General features: G+C 43.5%; 1 protein-coding gene across 2 annotated transcripts in view; it reads left to right on the forward strand.

Moving 5' to 3' along the window:
- Positions 1-1,065: 1,065 nt before the first annotated feature.
- RNF168 (ring finger protein 168) overlaps positions 1,066-13,251 on the forward strand; it is a 107,467-nt gene continuing 95,281 nt past the window's right edge. The window contains exon 1 of one of the 2 annotated variants that reach the window (XM_085634184.1): positions 1,066-1,503. The gene's annotated coding sequence lies outside the window, so the exon portion shown is untranslated. The remainder of the gene's footprint in view (positions 1,504-13,251) is intronic. The other variant, XM_085634183.1, reaches the window with a different exon arrangement.

The following is a 13,251-nucleotide window of genomic DNA, read 5'->3' on the forward strand; positions in this document are numbered from 1 at the left end:
TACAGGTAATAGATTAGGTAAGAAACCAGGTGTGTACAAGAAGGTGGAAGGAAGGTTTTGACAGCCTTTAAAAGTAAAAAAAAAAAAAAAAAAAAAGATATTTTGCAATTCGGTTTTGTTGAGTGATGGTAAAGTGTGGAACGTCAGTCACATATCCAAATGAAAAGCAATGAATAGCATGGGAACAGAAGTGCTGAGAGACACGAGACCGGAAACTGATGTAGTCCGTGGATCAAACAGGAAGCAATAGTTGTGGAAATGGAGCCTTTCATTGTCGGAGGGGGGGTGTGAATAAAGAAAGAGAATGTGAAGCAGGGACTTCAAAAAATTGAATCTGGGGAAGAAAATCTACAGAACGATAACCAATGCTTAAATCAGGTTGTGAAAATGAGACTGAGAATAACACAACCTAAATACAATTCTAAGATTATGTAATTATTAATGAAGGATCATATTGTATCTTGTATAGTGTCTCACCTTATTAATTGCTATAGTATTAAAGAGGTTTTGCTTATACTATAAGACTTGTGATAATAAGTTACACAATTTTTGTGAGGGGAAAGTGTTGTGGTGTAAATTGTCAGTGTGCATTTTTGATCCAATGGTCCTTTCTGGCTTATAGTTTGCCAGGGCATTATGATGTCATATCGAATACTTGCATTAAGGCTGTGAGGAGCTGGAGGTAGGAGCCTGTCATTTTATCTGCTTACATCTGGGGGTCTCTATATTTAATAAAGAACTTATTAATAATTCTTCTACTTGTGAGCAGCATTCCTACATGGGGACGGTAGAAACCAAACAAGGCTCGTTATGGACTTAAGGGTCTAACCGGTCCTGGAGCTGAGCCACGCGTCAGGCTCGAGCTTTCTTTCAGTGGTTCGCCAACCTTTACTATCTGATCATCCATCCGCCTGCTTCTTTTCACTCGTCTGCCTTTTTTGCGCTCCCCAGGACACGCCATAGCCCAAATCTCCAGAACCTTTCATTTTATTTCGAGCACCCTCCATAGACGCTAGTATATTCCTCCTTGGCGAAGTTCCCGTCTAGCCCGCTCAGCTGCGCTCTGCCTTTCCGGCCCTGTTTCTCACTGCAGAGGACGCACTATCTTCCAACGGTGATGCTGACTCGGCAAACAGACGTGCAACGAACGATTCTTGTTCAGACCGGAAGGTTGAATATCTGCCCGGGCTTGTTGTGTAAATCGTGGGCGGAAGAGGAGAAAGGGGGCGTTAAGCTGCCTGCACGAGGAGGTGTTCTGGGAAAGGAAGAGGCGGGGATTGGAGAGCGCGAGAAGAGGATCCAGCGGGAAGCTGCTGCACAGCTGTCGTTAGACCCGCCTAAAAACCGGACAGCCTCTTGTTGATATTTGGTCTCATGCTGTTCCCGCCTTTTCGCTGGTACGCAACGCTTCAGTACTGCATACTCTGGCGGTTTGTGTGCCTTCTGTACTCTATTCCTGGACAGGGTTGTGTGTTCGGGGCCAACGGTGTTATCGCAATTTTGGTGAGTAGGGGGCGGGTCCGTGTTGTCTTGACTCAGACTGTGTATTGAGCATCCAGGCCACTGTAACTTAAGCTTAGGTGCTCCCAAAGAGACTATTCCGCTTCTTTTTACAGGTGTAGTAAAGATTTGTCACGTCACCTGCAGCGTGTTAATACTCCCTCTCGGCCCCGGCTCCAGGATTCCCTATATATGGAGGATCTTACAGGTTCATGTGGGAAGCAGGCAAAAATCACTAAGCCGTTTAGATGGTTTATTTAGATAAGGAGATCTGTTCAGTATGGACATGTCTAAGAAGCGAAAGTTGCATATCTTGGATCTAATGGGAATTAGCTGTGATAACGCTAATTTTATTGGGCTCTTAACTACCTTCTGATGGAAGCTTTCTGTGGGCTGTTATTAAATGTCTCACCAGAACATTCACATTCTATCACCCAGACAACAGGGATTCCACAATCCAACCATAAGTAGATTACAACAGCTGTCTATTTCTACAGTGGTGGGAGCGTCGTAGGGTGCCCTGCTGCTGAGTTGTGGGTGGATGATCGTTGTGCCAACACGAGCAGTGGCGAGAATCAAAATGACGACTCACAGCAGATGTGATGCCGATCCCGGGTATCCCATATATATATCACAGATATTCTTTGTCATTAGGCTTAATGAAAACCCATAATGGGTTGGGTCTCCCCCCCCCCCTTCCCATGCCTCGGTGTCAGCTTCATCAAGTTTTGTAGGGCCCTGGTGAAAACCTGCTTGAGGGCTTCATCCTTGATCTCGTCACAATGTTTTCGAGCATCAATACACTGTTTTGTTGTAAAGCTAATTGATACAGTGTCATTGGTTCAGTGTTGAGAATACTTCAACTTTTTCACAGGATTGGCAGTTATTAAGGGATTTTAGGGGCATAAATGACAAATGAGCTTTATTCCTTCAAAAATTGTTTACTTAAGTCTTAAACCACAATAAAGCATAAGACCCGAGGACCAAGATGTAGGGGAGGTGAAAATAGAAATCGGTTGTAATTGAACATTCCCCACCAAGAAGTTTACTGTCCACTCAACATTCCAACCCATACAATACCCTGCCCAAAAAATTACTGTAATGAAGCGATTGAGTTGCCAAAGAATAACATTTTCAGAGTTTAAGTGCCACTGTCAAGGCCCACAGGTGAGGAGAACAACACATCCAGCCGTCACCAGATCCAATCGCTTCTCACTGCACATTTCAAATGACGTCTAAAATGACATAGCCCCCATTCCATTATAACACCCACTATTTTATAATCCATACTACATGCCCCTTTTTTAAAATATATCACAAGAAAGAACAAAATAATGTTAAGCATAATAAAATCACAATAAAAGAGAAGAAATGGATGCAATACCGTTGCAAAATACGAAGCAATAGAAAAAAAGAACACAATATTACATACCTTACACAGGCCTCTAAAAATTACAACAATGTTACTAGACCTGCAGGTCTAGTGACTTAAGTGTGTGTGTGTGTGTGTGTGTGTGTGTGTGTATATATTCATTCAACCTAATTGTAATTCTCTTGACCCCAAAATGATGTGATTATGGGAAAATATTTTAATTAATTGAGCTGCCATTGTCATCATTATCACATAGAGCACCTTCAAATAGGAGAGTTCAGCATGTCTGCTGTACAAAAACTCTCTTGTTTGATTTAATAGACTAAACGTTTGCTCCATATATAATGCAAATCTAGCCACATATATGATACATGCGAGTCCCTGACTTGCTTCTTATTTAAGTAACAGCATTGTCATCGGGGTGGGGGCAGGACTGTTTCTCAAATCAGGTTAAAAACTACCACTTTTAATCAATACATAACTAAAGCTTGAATTGGTAGCACACTGTAATTTGCAATCAGCAGATTTTACATTGAAAAGGTCACACAATTTCCCACTGACATGTGGTTTTACTAATAAAACTATAAAGTGTACAATGTTCGGAAATAGTTTCTGCAAATGTGTGTGATTTGCACATCACCAAGTAAAGTGTTCTGATTTCTTTTGCTCCCATTTAACTTTTTTTTTATTTTTTTGTAAATAAAACATCGATTTGCTCATTACAAAGATGCCTTCAGGAATATTGTTGATTTGGAAGATGATGAATTGGTTTTCGCATGGGTGCCTTTCTGTCAACTGCTGTCCGCGCACACAAAATGATGCTCACTGTATAACTGACATTTCTATCTGCGCAGGTTTTATGATCATTATGAACTTATGTGTTTATGTATTATTGTGTGACCTGACCTTTTTATGGATATATTTTATCCAAATAAAATAATTGAATTGAAACTCTGTTTGCATCACACTTCTTAATTTAAACAAAAAATGTGATTTCGTAAATTCCAGATCTATTATGAAACATTTGTATTCTTCAGTATAATGCTATTTATTTAAATGTTATGTGTTAGAGAGGAACAAATGACATCTTCAGACAGCCCACTTGACAAAAACCTCTAATTGTAGTAAGAGAGAGAAAAATAAACTCAATTTTCCAAGCAGCAATTAGTAAAAAGACAGTGACATTTGGCCTCTTTCCTTGAACAAACAGCAAATGTGTCAGTATAAACCAGATTTAATGGCATCGTTATTGCTCATTCACCTTCTGAATGAACAGAACACCTGTTTCTTTCCAGCATAAGTTCAATTGCGAGTGGGCGAGGCCTGCTTACAGGAAAGTGGCAAGAAAAAGATGCTAAAATAATACACCTACGCAAATACAAAGGTAGAAAAGTATGAAAATTCACTATACCATTCCTAAGGAAAAGAGAATGAAACAGTACTGTAGTAACAGATGAAAGAAAAAAAACTTGAAATGACATAACCAATCCAAAAATTCTTTATTTCGGCCGTATAGGCCATAAAAGATACAAAAATAAAACCGTTAACATTGCATACAAGAAAATATGTAATCACGCCTGAGAACCATTGGATTGCAAATTTAGAAATAAAAATAGTGTCCATATTTACAATAAGAAGAATGATGATCACAACATTTTCCAAATTTGCATCAACTAAGCATTAATTTACGCCTTTTCGTCCACATGGCTGTCAAGAACTTGCTTACTGCAAACACAATACAATTTGAGGTACTAGTCTTTAAAATTCTAAACGTTTGTAAACCGTTTTTAAAACCTAGATTTCTGCATAACGGAACCACCCAGTACTTCCTATGTTTACTATAGGCGGGACAGAAGAAGAGCACATGCATTTCATCTTCTGTACTACAACTGCATCCTGTGCAGGTCTTATCTACTGAAACTGTCCATTTACTTGTAAACACTTTAAGAGGGAGAGTACCATATCTCCATTTGATAAAAAGCTTTCTTGCTAAAATTGGAAAAACAATATCCATAAAATCCTCAAATTTATAAGAACTTTTGGAAACGAAGAATGATTCAGTAAGGGTGCCAATATTAGGGGCGCATAGTGCCGAATTCAAACTCTTCTCTTTGAAGAGCCCTGCCAAGGTCCTACGCGATAGCTCAAGGCATCCCCTCTCTGGGTCGCTCCACATGTCAAACAAGCCCAAGCGTTGGAATTCACGTTTGACAAAAGCCAACCAAGGTATTTTATCTGCGTTGCAGAGGCTCAATACCTGCTTCAGCTCCTGTCTATAGTGTGACAATTCCGCAGTGGTCCATAGCCTATGCCAGAACCTAAGTGGTTTCAGTGCTAATTCATCTTCTATAGGTAAGAGTCCCAGATCTAATCTTAAAGGGAGGAGTGGGGTGCCTTGTGGAAGTGACAGCAGCCGTCTAACAAAATTAGATTCCAGTTTAGAGATTTCAAGACTAACAGAATGATCCCACAGCTCTCCGCCGTAAAGTGCTGCAGCCCTGGCTTGAGTTTTGTAAATCTCCAGAGCTGGGCTTACTGGCTTAAATGTAGATGAGTTTGAAACCTTCAAAATGCTACCCGCCAATTGAGACAGCTTTAAACGGGATTTTGCTTGTTGTGGTCCCCAAAAGAGGTTTTCATGCAATGTTACCCAGAGATACTGGAACGTAGTGACCCTTTCGAACCTTACAGACCCCAGGGTCGGGTTTAGACGTGTAGATGCCGAAGGATTGAATATCATGTACTTTGTTTTATCAGCATTTATCTCAAGGCCCCTGCATCTGCAAAAGTCCCCAAACCCGTCCAGTATCCGTTGTATCCCCATAGGGGATTTGGAGAGCAGGAGGGTATCATCAGCAAACATGATTGCTGGTACCCTCCTGCCCGCCAACCTTGGTGCATCATTATTGGGGAGACTGTCAAGATGCGAAATTACACCGTTGACATAGAGGCAAAACAGGGTTGGTGCTAGGACACAACCCTGTCTCACCCCCCTGCCAACTGGGAACCTAGATGACAATGCCCCGTTACTTCCGCATCTGACCTGAGCAAAATTCCCATCGTGGAGCCTTATCAGTAGATGCAGAATTTGTGGTGGAACACCCAAGTCCTGGAGAACCCCCCACAATTTCTTCCTTGGTACTAAATCAAACACGGCCCTGGGGTCCACGAATACCATGTATAGGCTGCCACCCTCGATCTGACATAACTCTAAAATAAAATCCTCCAACTTCTTTGGTAGTCTCACAACCCTTTTTAGGTCTCGCCTAGCTATTGCGTACCAATCGCTATGCGAGACTCTAGTAAGGGGCTCTCAAAAGTGCTCCCAAAAGTGGATTGCATGGCGAGCATGCACACAATCACGTGCATCGTGCCGCCATGCAATCCGTTTGGCATCGTACTTCAAAGGGTCCGCTCCCCCGCCTGGAATGCGCGCCCCCGCCAAGCGCGCGCGCCACGCTCCGCCGGGCTTGTCTTGTTTAATTAAGCTCTGATCAGGCTCGTCTTCTGTTGTTTCTTATTTAAAGGATGTCATTTGTCAATAATATTAGCGCTTCGAGGTCGCGATTGTAAGGGAGGCCGCGCGCATTTCTTTTTTCTTACGGCATCATAAAACTGAATGTCTTGTAGGCTTTATTTATCATAGCGGCGGGTCACTGATAGACCCACGCTGTCCACTTACAGTTTGAAATCCTCATTTGTTTTCCTTCCTTAGATGCACGCCCTGTTTTCTTTAATAAACACAGCACCCGGCGCATTTATTTTATTTTTTAATTAGGCTCTGATCAGGCTCGTCTTCTGTTGTTGCTTATTTAAAGGATGTCGTTTGTTAATTATATTAGCGCTTCCAGGTCGCGTTTGTAGGGATGCCGCGCACATTTCTTTTTTCTGTACCGCATCTTAAAACTGTATGTCTGTCTCATCAGGAAGACCCAATTATGAAAACTCCCCACCTCCCTTTCCTCAGCTTTTTGTTTTGTACACATTGGTTTCATATGCTTTATTGTGCATGCTTTATTATGGGCAGCAGCCATGCATAAGCACACAGCATGGCGGCCGGTTGGGGAGGCCGTACGCATTTCTTTTTTCTGCACTATACACCTCAGAGCTGAAGGGAAGCAGTATGCCTCTGTTGCCACTGCAAAACCCACTGGAGGTGGGGCACAACAGAGCACGTTGCCTTAAATGGCGTCCAACCGATGCCATGCTTTTAATTTTGCCTGTTTTTCCATCCAACTACAGTGATTACTTTCTAAAACTCTCCGATCTCCCAATAGCCAGCCACAAGGCGACGGTCATATCACTGTAGACAGGGTAAAACACTGGTATGTTGCCCAGTATTAGCCCACAAAACAATGCCATCGTACAATTTACAGCGTTGACTACGTGTGCACAGAGCTTTATCAGAGTGCACGGAATGCTACGCTCAGATGTACAGCGTGTTCATTATGTTTCTAACGCTCCACAAACCAGCATTGGCATAGCCAATAGGTCTCGCTTTTGGGACCTTATAAGTGTTTAACCATGCAACAGTTGCATAACTAAATACTTATAAGGTCCCAAAAGCGAGACCTATTGGCTATGCAAAGCGGCCGTGTGGCCGCAAAAGTGAAAGTGATCGCGATCACACATCAAGTGAAAGTAATCGCGGTAAAGCGCCCGCGCACATGCACTGTAGCTCTAGGCTGGCCTGGTAGCACTTTTTGGAGCCCTCTCAATAAGTCTCGCCAGACCAGCGCATGCGCTGGGTCAGGCGAGACCTAAAAACACTTTTATGGGTAGGTATCTAGGGAAGCGATTGTGTGGTTTTATTGCCCCTCGTCATCTTTTGCAATTCAAGCTGTATGATTAACACAGCTCAGTGGGAACTCTGCATGTTACTGCGTGCAGCCGGTAGGTCCGTTTTTGATTGGTTATTTCTGTCTTTAAGTTCATACTGACTGTGTCACGTCTCAAACTGCTCCCTTGTGACAACGTCTCACGACTAGCTGGTGCTATCTTCTCACACAACTGGCTAGTGCAAACTTCTCAAACATGTATGCCCTGCGTGCCATCTTCTGACACAACTCACTAGTGACGGTTTCTCACATTGGCACAAGTGCTTCATAGTGCATGCTTCAGACACCATACACCCGTTCCAAGTCCTTACATTAGACACACAGGCCAACTCTTCCCACGGCACACTTCGGTATCACCTTCTTGCGTTAAACACCTGAGAAACTTCTCAGACTACAGTACACCTGTGCCAGGCTCTCAAACTTCACACCAGTACCACTCCCTGACCGTCACACTTCTCATCAGTGCATAGTTCTGACACTATACTTCAGTTCCAGCTTCTTACGCTTCTCCGTAGTGTCATTTTCTTACATACTCCTTATACTGCACACATTTGTTAATTTTGCACCCTGCCCTAGAGTTCTTATTCTTTGCGCTACTAACCGCTGCACAGCACACCAGTGTAATCTCCTCTCGCTGCTCATTATTCAAAATAGCCCCTGCACAGCACAACAAAGCAAATATTTCACACCAAACCAGACTCCTCACAAGGTCCATTATTAATCAATACAATGAGTACGAGAGGAAGTTTTCACTGTGTTCACTAGTGCAAGCTCTTCACATACCCACCATTGCCCACCACCGATTATCCTTATTGTATTTTCACTAATCATCTGTGCCAGTTTTGTATACAGTCCACCAGTGTATGCACCTCATACTTGCAACTACTGAAAAAGTACTCCCACTGCCCATCAGGGTCCGCTTCGTAGCATGCTTATCCGCTCAGTCTCCAAACAGCAGATAAGTGTGCATCAAACCTCCTGATTCAGTGAGGAGTAATCTTAAGCCACGATAAATAGAGTGCGTTACACGATTAACCCATTCATTCATTCATGTAACAATTCAATCATTCACTATGTGCTACATTACTGCAAAAAAGCGAGTGGAAGATAAATCTCAACTCATTTGAATGCCGTTTATTTGGCATAGGACAAAAAGACGCTCACTTTATTCATCACTGAGAACTTTTTCCACTTCGGAGTATAATCGAATTAAACAAGGCAGGTGGCCTAAAGAGGGCCCCAATCTCCCTTGTTTTGGGGGACCTGCCTTTTATGAAGGGAAACTTGCGTTTTAATAAAAAAATAACTCCTGATTAAATAGTGAACGTGTTAGCCTTCTTTCTCGTTCACTTGTGCTGCTTCCTGTAGGTGGCGCTCCTTTCTAATGACAGTGCAGCAGTTGCAGTGTCATCGATGCCTAGGGGTCTAAGGGCGGCACTGCTCCCCAATTATGGCTATCTGGGAGATTTGGAGTGGGGACACATTTTCTTTCCTTGCTTTGCGGCTAATGATCCTGTTCTGCGCAGTAGCATAGCAAGGCTCTGGTCCAAGCAAAAAAACTGCTGAGGTAGTAAAAAACGGCAATTATCAGGGTTTCATGTGACCCGGCGCCACTGCACCCGCTGTATCAATGGCAGTGATTCCTTGGTGTGTCTGCAGATCACCTGTAGTTCTTGGGCCTGGACTTCGCTGCTGCTCCCCCAGGGTGTGTCTGCGCTGCTCGAATCGGAACTGTCGTAGATAGACACTGGAGGTAGGTGTGCTGAGCACCCTCAAAATAATCATGCTTCAGTTCAGAAGGCGGCATAACAAATACATCATTTAAATCATGTTCTTATCTCGTCAAGTTTCCCGTGGCTTCAAGGACACAGGTCAAATGTCAGGCTATGTCTTTTGATAAATTGTCACTTATTCTTTTAACGTGGAGATTGGAGTTTACTTTTATTTCTCTGGCTGTTTGTGAGATGAACTATCTGACAATTTTCCTTAGGTGTAGGGAGTGTGAATAAATAGCCTGTAGGATGTCATTTTTTCAAACAAACAACATTTAAATGCCTGTAAATGAAATGTACAAATATTTCAAATTATATCCGCTAATAAGCGCAAATGAAGTACAATTTTTTGTGATTAGGAAATGTAATGTGATGCAAAGATTTTAATAGGATCAGAAGAAGTCAAGACACTTAACTTGCTGATGTGAAATGATTTCTTTTTCATTAATTTACTTTTATAGCAGTTGCGGTACACCACTCTTTACTTATACACATATTAAACTAAAGCGCAGTTTGCTGAGATTGGAACAATAGTAAATAAATAGAAAAAAAGACGGCAGCAGACAACATTTTTGGCACGTCCTGCTTGAGCTTTAAACATCTAAATCTATAGCGTGGCATGCCACCATTGCTACAAGTGTCAATAAATAACAAAACAAAGGCAGGCAGACGCCACACTTCTTTTCCATTTACAAAACCAATAACTCTCCATTTAACTAATTAATGCGCGACCTATTGCATTGCAGATGCTTGTTATGTGAGGAAGTATTCACAACATCAGAATTAGTTTCATTTCTTGTTTCATCCTGTTCTAACACCTGGTCAATTCTGTTATCACTGAACAACAAGTTGTCACCTTCATCCTTCTCTTACTCAAACATTTTTCCTGCTCTTGTTTAAGTACCACAACTGACCTCTTGTTTCACCAACCTTTGTTTCGCAATAAAACAGCAGAACCAGTTACTCTGTCCACCTGAGCCCGAAAGCGAATTTAGATGCACCTTTAACATTTGAAGTGGGTTTGACAAGTTAGAGGGAAGTTGTATCATGATGCGTGTCATAGAGCCAATCCCAAGTTTATTGGAGTTGGTGATTGGGTGCGCATTGTACCCAATCACCAGCTCCAATAAACTTGGGACATTTGAACCAGGCAGACTCGGCCAGCAGCGTGCCTTTCACTGCTTCTGTGGTGGGACTCAGTCCCCCAGCAGCCCTCAGCTTCGGGAGGCGGAGCCAGCCCCCCTCCCCCAACGCTTCACGACGACAGGGAGACTCTGGCAACGTGGGACATGGGTGCGCGCGGTCCTGTCTTCGCCCGTCCGTGGCTGGCCAAGGCTAGGCCACGTCGCTTTCATTTGCAAAAAAACTCTGAGGCCACCTAAGATCCAGCTCGGCTGCCCTGCAGTGGCGGTTGAAGTCTACGGTCAGTGAAGTGTTTTTGCAGCTTTTGATTTTAGTTCCGCACATTGCAGTTCCCTACACCTTTCCTCCTTACTCCGTTTTCCTGTTGCACAGTATAGAGGGGATCCCTTTGGCTGTTTGGTGCAATCATGGGGAAGCGGGCATTCCACGATCAGGTGCTGGCCCAGCCACTTACCTCGTCTCTGCCTCCTACATCAATTGACAGAATGTTACAGAGGGCAGTAGCAGTAGTGGCAACTGAAATTGGACTCGCTGAAAGACGGCTATCCTTAACCCCAGACCCCTGTTGCTCAAAGACTGGTTCAGTCCCCCGTCCAGCGGGCGCTGTCTTAATAGCGTAATTCATTTTTGATTCAACAGGAAATGTATATTGAGGCTGGAGCCGCACTTAAAGAGCATCTGCAGAAAGGGGGTGAGTTCACAGGCCTCCTCAAGAACGATAAATCCAAAAAAACAACTCACCCCCACCCCCGGTAGCACGCCTAGACACGCTGGTTGAACTTTGTGAATAACGGGCTGTGGGGGGGCTGAGGCTAGTTGCCAGACAGCCAATCACAATACAATGTCCTTACCTAGGCAAGACACACCATGCGCTCAAAATGATGCCCTAGCCACAAATACTCTTCGTGGTAATTGTGTGAAAATGAAAGGTGGTTTGCACATTCCAACTTGGCACTAATGAGCAATAACATTCAAAAGCGTGACCCTATGAGCCGTAGGGAGGGGGAAGGGAATGAGTCCAGCAGAGTGGACAGGGCTGATAGGGGTTGTTTTCCCACCATAAACCTATTCCCTGCCTCGTCTCCATGTGTCCTCGTATTAGCAGGGGTACCCCAGATTAAAATAAGTCAGAGGGAAACCCAGCACAAACTAATGAATACATGTTTGTTTTGGCTGGTCAGACACAGGCAGTTTACTTACGATAAAGCAGGGGAGATTCTCATGACCTGCAGGGTTAGCTGGGTAGGAAATGGATCTAAAGACATGCAATGGGACTGCCTTGTGATCAACTTTAGAAATCCAATGATTGTCCACAGACTCTTGCATACAAACTATTCCAACCAGGACTTGGGCACAGGGATAAGGTCCCCTGCTTGGTTACTTCTATAAATCCCATCAAACAACATCAATTAGGGCATACAATAGCCCAGTGCAGGGCATGCGGAACCCAAACCATCAGCACATGGGACACACGTACCAGTTACCCAGACCCCTGCTCTTCAATCTACCTATATCCAACAGGTTTTGGGTCCTGGAGGAGGTAGACTGACTAATAGAACAACACGAGTCTGATAAGGCAAAAAACCTTGAAGGGAGCCCCATGGAGAGGGTAAAGCCCTACACGGAGCCATGTAGCCTAAAGAGTATCCATGGGGCGGGGATTAAAGTACAAAGATGCAACCCGAATCAAACATCGGAGTAAGGGACAAGGGGGGGATGCAGGGATGGGCGAACGGTTAAGAGTCAGTTATGTAACGTTAGCCAACCTGGCTCACCCATCAAAACCCCTATGATCTCAGCCCAGGGTAACAGCAAAGGAATGCATGAAGGCCTAAGTCCTCTAGCTAACATTCTTCAATCTAGTAGTGAGCAATCGTGGCCAGGGGGAGAAGCCCAAGTGACCTTCAGAGAGTGACATTGTCCCCCAATATTGATATCCTTCCTGTAAATCAAGATTAACATGGAGCACCAACAACGCTGAGGGTACTGTACTCAGAAATCCAACAGAAATCACTGCAGGCTTTGTCAGGGCTTTATATCTAAAGCAAAGGCATATTCTGTTCAGGAGGAACATCTCTCTAGTTTCTTCTTTCCGTCACCTGGGTCAGATGACCCTAGAATTTCACCCAAGAGTGTGGTTTGAAGCTTCTGAGATCGTGTATAAGTGCTGAGTTTTGTGCTTAGTACCTAATCCAACGTTGATATTATTTATCCAAATGTCAGTTGGGTACTGTGGGGGGCGGGTGTAGTTTTAGATGTAAAGCCCTGACGAAGTCTGCTGTGATTGGGACAGCAATAAAAGGAACACGTCTTGGCGAAGGGGCATGTCTAATATGATTGGAATAAAAGACCATTGAAACCACAATCTCGCCTTTGGATTTCTCTGTGCTTGAAGACGTCGTTACTTGTACATTTTGAGCAGAAGCTTAGATTAAATAGAGGCTGAATAAACAGTCTCAATTGCACGTCCAGGGCAAGCACCTAATGTAGTGGACAAAGCCTGCTTTGAATTGCTGTCAATCTGTCTGAAGCTTGGGCTACACGTTATAACCTCTCTCCTTACATCACAGGCAACTGCTGCATTCAGTAATTAGCAAAATACTTCACTAAGTGGGTATGCCTAAAG

The sequence above is a fragment of the Triturus cristatus genome, chromosome 11, assembly GCF_964204655.1.
Source record: "Triturus cristatus chromosome 11, aTriCri1.1, whole genome shotgun sequence".
In the NCBI taxonomy this organism is placed as follows: Eukaryota; Metazoa; Chordata; class Amphibia; order Caudata; family Salamandridae; genus Triturus; species Triturus cristatus.